This window comes from Arachis ipaensis, chromosome B4 (assembly GCF_059453495.1).
Source record: "Arachis ipaensis isolate K30076 ecotype BB chromosome B4, ASM5945349v1, whole genome shotgun sequence".
NCBI classification, from domain to species: domain Eukaryota; kingdom Viridiplantae; phylum Streptophyta; class Magnoliopsida; order Fabales; family Fabaceae; genus Arachis; species Arachis ipaensis.
The window spans coordinates 144,460,992-144,468,648 of record NC_142439.1 but is presented as its reverse complement, the minus strand read 5'-3'; positions in this window follow the sequence as shown (position 1 = coordinate 144,468,648).

Below are 7,657 nucleotides of genomic sequence, written 5' to 3'. Positions count from 1 at the left end.
TGGTTGATCGAGGCGAATCATGAGTTGATCAAAATGAATCCGAAATAGTGAAAAGTGAAATTTATAACCACATAAAATTGAAAAAGTTTGATAGCATTCGTTGGTTGATATAAAAACTGAGTGGGACGGTTCATGAATTGAATTGATAACGTCGATACAAAAGTACACACAATCATGCGGATTTTGGATCAAGTTGATCGATGATTATAGTAGTACACCTATCAAAGAAAAAAAAATAATTAAAAATTGAAAGAAATTAAAGCATGAAATTTTGAAATTTCCAGATAGGCACTAGTCGATAGAATAAGCCAAAGATAGAGGCGTGACCAAAATGGTATTGCATTGGCTTTATTCAACAAAGTGATTAACAAATGTTTCTCACTGATGCCACTAGCTATAGAAGTGTGCATGTGGTGATGAAAGATTACTACTCAAAGTTGATGAGATATTATATCATATGTAGTATATATCATGGGCATAAGGGTTAGGCATGATTGTGATAGTTCAAAATATAGAGCCAAAAACACAATATACAATATAATTCATGTCATCAAGAACTTGCTAAACAAGACAAGTCACATACATAAAACTATACTTCTCTACAAAACTTAATTGATAAAAAAAATGTTATGCCCTTATGTCAAGTGAAGATATTGCTATATTGCAAAATTGGAATTGAATGAATGAAAATATGATTGTTATTGTCATTTATACAAGACTAATGTTGTTATTGAAGTAACAACTTTAGTAATAGAATTAACTATTATATTAATATCTGTAATTTACTTAGCTAAAATTTTTTCCTTTTAAAATGTTCAAGAATTGAGTTTTAGATTTTGTTTTATTATAAGTTAAAGATGTTTTGAGGGTTATCTTAAACGGTGGTTTGGGTTTGAATGTGAGGTTCGAACTTCTTTTGAGGCAGCGTTTGACTTGTAGAAGTGCCGTCATCCGAGTTCCTCGTGAGGAGGTGGGGGGTGGTACCTACAAAAAATTTTGATTCTTAAGTTAGCAAAGGCTTTAAGTAGGTTTTTAGTAGATTGGAACGTGTATTCATAATAGAGTAAATAACAACCTTTTGGAGTAATTATATCTTTATCGGTGGATACTCGTTTCCTTTATTTTGAAAATTTATTGAGATCTATCTTTTTGATAAAATAGAAATAGTAAAAAAAATTTAGTGAGATAGTTACACATTCAAATGAGTAAAGTGAGATCTCCTTGTCGCGTCCGAATTCTTAAAAGGTCGGATAAGTGAAAGAGACTTCCTTTTATGGGCCTTTATCCTTAATGAGTATGGTTTTATTTTAGACTAAGATATGAACAAAAGATATATATATATATATATATATATATATATATATATAATTAATTAATTAGGAGTGGCAATTATTAAAAGAAAAAACTATAATGTCATTAGAGAAAAAAAAAAGAAAAAAGATAGTAAATTTTTGCAAAGAGATAAAAAGCATAAGATAACAAAATAGAGGCCCTCGTGCGAATTGGATGTCTCAATGTACATCACAAACTTTGCTTTAAATAATTGATAAATGGAAATTAAATATCGAAGCCAAAAAGGAAAAAGAAAAGAAAATAATAATGTCATTTATATGTGTTGAGACTTGAGAGTGATGAACAGCAGTAAATTAAAAGTAAAATAATAGAGCTCATTATTATATAAAGAAAACAATAACAGTATTTCATCCCTATCCATGAATTATTAATTTAGAATAATGTATATTGTTAATTAATAATTAATATGTATAGAAATGATGATGAGTTAAGAGTTATTAATAAAGAAAAAGGGAAAAGGGTTATTCGTCCGTGTGGGTAGAGACATTCCTCTCCCTGTGTGTTCTGCAGCCATTGCATGGCCCTCTATTTCTCTCTCTTCCAAATCAAAACCAATTATTTGATACTTTTTCTAATTTCTTCCCCCCTAACACAACACATGCATCCTATCTGTAATTTTGTTTCTCATTCTTTTTTCTCATCCACCTAACTCACTGCTATCATATATTCCCATTCCTATCTTAGCTTCTTCTAATATATATAATCACTACATTATTATTATTATTATTATTATTATTATTATTATTATTATTGTTCTAACCATTTAGAGGTAAATACTAATCTTGTCTTTATTTTTTATAGGTTTTATTTGTATTTCTAATATTTTAAAATATTTTGTATTAATAATTCTCACTATTAACTTATTTAAAATAACTAAATTGGGTTGGTCTAGTAGTTAACTCATTAGTCTGTTTAAACAAATATTGATGATTTAAATTCTGGTAAAAACTCATGTGAAGTCGACTTTACGTGAAGTTGATACTTGAAAGCCGTTAGATGAAAATTTAGTCAAATCAGTCAAATCATTTAACGGCTCTCAGATATCAACTTCACGCGAAGTCGACTGCATCTGAATTTCCACCTTAAATTCTACCTTGTGCATGCAGTAACTTATAATTATTGGTCAATAGCAAGCTAGCAAACTCTTAAATGGAGTTCAGTACCGCGGCAGATTAATCATTAGCTTGACGAGTAGAGAATACCATGGGAAACAAAAAAATATATTTAAAATAACAAAAAAATTGATTATTTCATATATATAAACATGCATAACCCTTGTGAATAAATTTCATAAAAATAAAATTAAATTATACAAGATTGAAAATATATATTATAGTATTTTTTCCTACTTTCTACTTTCATGGAATTCTTATGTCTATATGAAATCAGGTAAATATTTTATGAAATTATTACAAAAATAAATTTAACATTTGAGAACATATATATAAATTCTCTATTAGTATTCTTGAGGAGTTAAAGGCAAAAGAAAAATATTAGGTCATTTTTTAAATATTTAAAATACAAATAGAACAAATAAAAAATATTAAGAACAACAATAATATTTATTCCAAACTAAGTACTTTTCCCTTATTATTTTTTTGTTACAATATATTAGCTTGTTTTCCATTTGTTTCCCCTTCATATTTAATCCTTTCTCCCCTTTTTTTCAGAAAAAAAATCTTTGTAATTTGTTGATTGGTCGGACATTATTATTCATATCAATTATTTGATCTGAATTATTGTGTGGTCATTAAATGGTCCCTGTTGTGACATTTGTCCGATCCCTTCATTCTCCTGTCCACATGTTTGTTGTAAGATATCCATTAGTTCTAGCAACTTTCATTAGCCAACTAAAAATAATATACATAAGATAAAATATGTTTATTCCTGGATCTGAAGTGAGGACAAATCTTTGAATATTAACTATATTCCTTTGCAGTTTGGAACCCTTTTGAAACTATTATCTTTCATGTATGTTAACTTAGACGACCAAAACTTAATTAAAGAGTGAATTGCACACCTTTCTTCATAACTTCAAGTAACAAGCAATTAGAAATGTATACAATATTATAATTGTATGTAACTAAATTTGGATGTTTATGATAATCATATGACCGAATTTAGGTGTATGGTACAGAAGAAAATCCTATTCCCTAGTAGCTTATGCAATTAATTTTTTGAATTTAATTTTGATGAAGTATCAGTATAAAATTTAATCATGTAATATTTTATCAGTAAAAATAATTATTTTTTATAGATGAACTCTACCATACCCTCTCTAAAATAAAGGGTAAATTATTCCTTGTGGCATATACAATAATTATTGATAAATTATCTTTCAACCAAAGTTCCAAAGTTCGAATAAGATCGTCAAATCTAATTTCTATCTCTAATACAATCGCTAGAAAATCCTAAAAACGAGAGAGCTAAAAAATTGATAAAAATTTGTGATATATTAGTTAAAAATGATGGTAATTGGTGCGTGAAAGGAGACACCAAGGTATTTTATTTTATTTTTTTTATCTTTAATTGCTCTTAAATTATTTTTCAATTATTATTCAGATAATAAAAATCTTAAGATGGTAATTATTGACTCATTATTTTTATGACTAACTAATATTTTGGTTTGTTTTTGTTATATAATTATACAAGGCTATGAGGGTTGGTTATATGATGAAGAGGAGTATCATTGTTGATCCGATTGAATTTTAAGAAAAATAGTTAAAATGAGAGATTGAAAGCATATGAACAAGTTCAAAATCCTAACCTAATTGATTGGAAATGGTGATTATTGGATTTGAGAGGAATTATGGGTTTAAAATTGGAGAAGAAGATGTGTATTTGGTGTGGATTATGAAAATGACACACTACTATCAAGTTTCAAGAGAAACATCGCTTGAATTGAAAAGAAAAGAGAAGATAACGTAAATTTTAGAGCTCTGGTAGAAGAATAATTTATGAATAATCACTGTATATGTCACAAGGGGTAATTTACCCTTTATTTTAGAAAGGGTATAATAGAATTCACATTTTTTTATATTAATTGTATAAATAATTATAAAAAATACAACTGTAATTACATGAATATATAAAACATTTTACATTACTAATACATTAAAATTAATATTAAAAATATAAAATATATCTTCTCTTATTAACTTAAATTTTTAAAGTATTAGTTGTCATAAATTAAGATAATTTGTTCATGTGATTATTTAAATACTCATTATGATGAGCATGTAATAAAAAGATAAATTTATATTTTGGGCATAAGTTAAAATTTTGTTTTATATATATATATATATATTATTATTTTTGTGGTGAAACGTGAGAACAAATTAAAGGGGTATAAAATAGATGCATTTAATCTGTGTCTTTCTTTAATTTGTTGTCAAATCTTCTCCAAGGATCTCCCAATGGATCCACATTTTTTCTTTTTTCTTTTCTTTTCTTTTAGTCACCATCCAATAATCTTACGTCTTTTTATTATTTAATTTATGCCACTTGAAGACAACCCTACTTCTCCATCTCCTTCATCAACCAAAGTCAAAAAGAAACCAAGTAAAGATCGATTGAGAAAGGATGAAGAAATTTAAGAGAGAAAAAAAAAGGTTTTATACAGAACATAGGCATGTCTCTTGTGAATCATACATTACTATAATTAGAAGCGTGATCATCTTTTACATCTATATACGTATAAAATTGTACGGTTCTCTGTTCCTACGGTTTGTATGGTGTGTATTCAATAATAATTATATGGGTGATGTTATATTGTTACATCACTTTCAGCACTAACTACAATAATATCCTTCATATTTATATATAAAGGTGGAAATTTAGGTGCAGTCGATTTTACGTAAAGTTGATAATTGAAAGCTGTTAAATAATTTGACTAATTTGACTAAATTTTTATCTAACGGCTCTCAACTATTAACTTTACGTGAAGTTGACTGCACTTGAGTTTCTACTATATATAAAATAAAGATAAAGCGATAAATAGGTGTATGATATTTTATTTTAAAGATAAATAAATTTTTGATTAATTAAAATATAAAAATATTTTTTATTTTTTAAAAAATAAGACATCTAAATTTTTTAAGAAGACTTATTTATTTTTATATATTTTTTATGAATATATTTAAATGTCACGTATTTTAAAAAATAAAAAATATTTTTATATTTTTAATTAATAAAAAACTGATTTTTATCTTTTTTTTTTTAAATAAATATACAAATAATAATATTGGACCCTTCCACACTCTCTCAACCCTAAATCATACATACTCCTCACTCGGCCTAAAGCTTTTCTTAACCTCTCATAATTAATTAAGAAGATAGGCATAAAAATTGTTCTGTAATCATAGCAAATTTAAATGAATTCACATATAATTCCATTTTATTTTAATCATCAGTTTAATTAAAAAATCAATTATTTTTAATTATATCGGTCAATTTTTTTAAAGTATTTTTAATTCTAAATTCAAAATATTAAATTCTAAATCTTAAATAACTCTTTAAAAGATAATTTTACAATAAAATTTGACTGACATTAATTAAATAAAAATTAATTCTCTACTGTTTTTCTTTAATTATTTAAAACATGTGTCCTTAAAAGTCACATGTACTACATTCATGGATTCTATATATGTGTAAATACATGCATAAGTACATTATTAACATTATATTCAACATTGTGGCATGCATGCATGTATGATATATAATCTTAGCTTATCCTCAAAATTAGAAACACATAAATAAATAAATAAATAAATAAATAAAATGAAAAGAGTTGCAAAAACTAGGTCAAAAGTAGTGGCCTAAGATCCACAGAGTTTCCTAAAGAAGACATGCATGTTTGATCATGATAGTTACTGTGGTGAATAGTGAATAATGTTTGATCAGATTTTTCCGAAAAATACTAAGAAGAAACTGACACGTTTTATATGTATTGCAGAGAAATATTATTCATATCATATCCCATGATGACTATGATTGACAACCATATTCCTTTGTATGGTTAATAATGTTCAACTGTTACTACATGTATATATACACTAATAGCTTCAATTAATTTCTTCTTTATAAGATATGGTTATTAATTTTCATGAATTTTTTAATTTGGTCAAAGGTCCTTAATAGTTGTTCATTTGGATAAGGTTTTTTTTTAAATTTGCCCATAAAAAGATATATATCTCATGTTTCATTTAGAAGAAAAGTAAACCTTTGAAGAAGCTAATTAAATATTAATCACTAATTTATTTGTTCTTTCTTAACATTTCATTCAAATTGAAAATTTCCTTTGAATTGTCAAAAGGGTACACGCACTTAATTTATCAAATTTAATTAAGAATTTAATTTTTCAATGTAAAAAAAATTTACATATATATACAATTATTCTTATATCGATATATTAACAAAAATACGCAAATTATTTTTGATATTGAAATGGAAATGAGATTTTTTAGGATTATAGATAATAAAATTGTTATTATTAAATGTGAAATTTTTTTATTTAAAATGTGGAAATCGAACTCTCCGATTTTTTTGGGAATAAAAATCGGACCATCCGATTTATTAGGAATAAAAATTGGACCCTCCGATTTATGATTTTTTTTTAATTACAAAAAAAACAAATCGGACCTCCGATTTGATATTTAAAAAATTTTAAAAACCAACTTATAAAGTAATCAGACAGTCTGATTACTGATTCTCATATCAAAATAAAAAATACAATCTGATTAGTGATTATTGATTCTCATATCAAAATAAAAATACATGCATCACCAACAGAATTGAATTACACATATTCATCTTCTATAATAAAAATTTTTAGCCACAAAAATAAGTAATTTTTAATTAATATTTTAATATGTAAAGGGAGAAAATGTCCATGATGTGCTTCTATCTGATCAATAACCATGCATGCAAATTTTCGTAATCAATGACGGAAAGTAAAAAGGTATAATCATTTTTTGGAAAAAATCATGCAAAGCATTTGGGTTGGTTGATGATATTTGGCATCATGGCAAAATCCAAATGTCAATCTCAATATTAATTCCGACCGATGTGATTAGCAAGAAATTTAAGTATTTATCCTTTTCCGCTCTACAAAGCTGAACTCTCCATTCATCATGTTTATTGGACAAATAAAAATTATTGAGAGACAAATAAAATCTAATGTCCTTTATTTATATTATTATTCTCTCATCATAGGATTCCTTAATGTATAATCTCACTATTAGTTACAACTTACACGTTCACTTCTTGTGATTATAACAATATATAATATTGTATTAGAAACTTT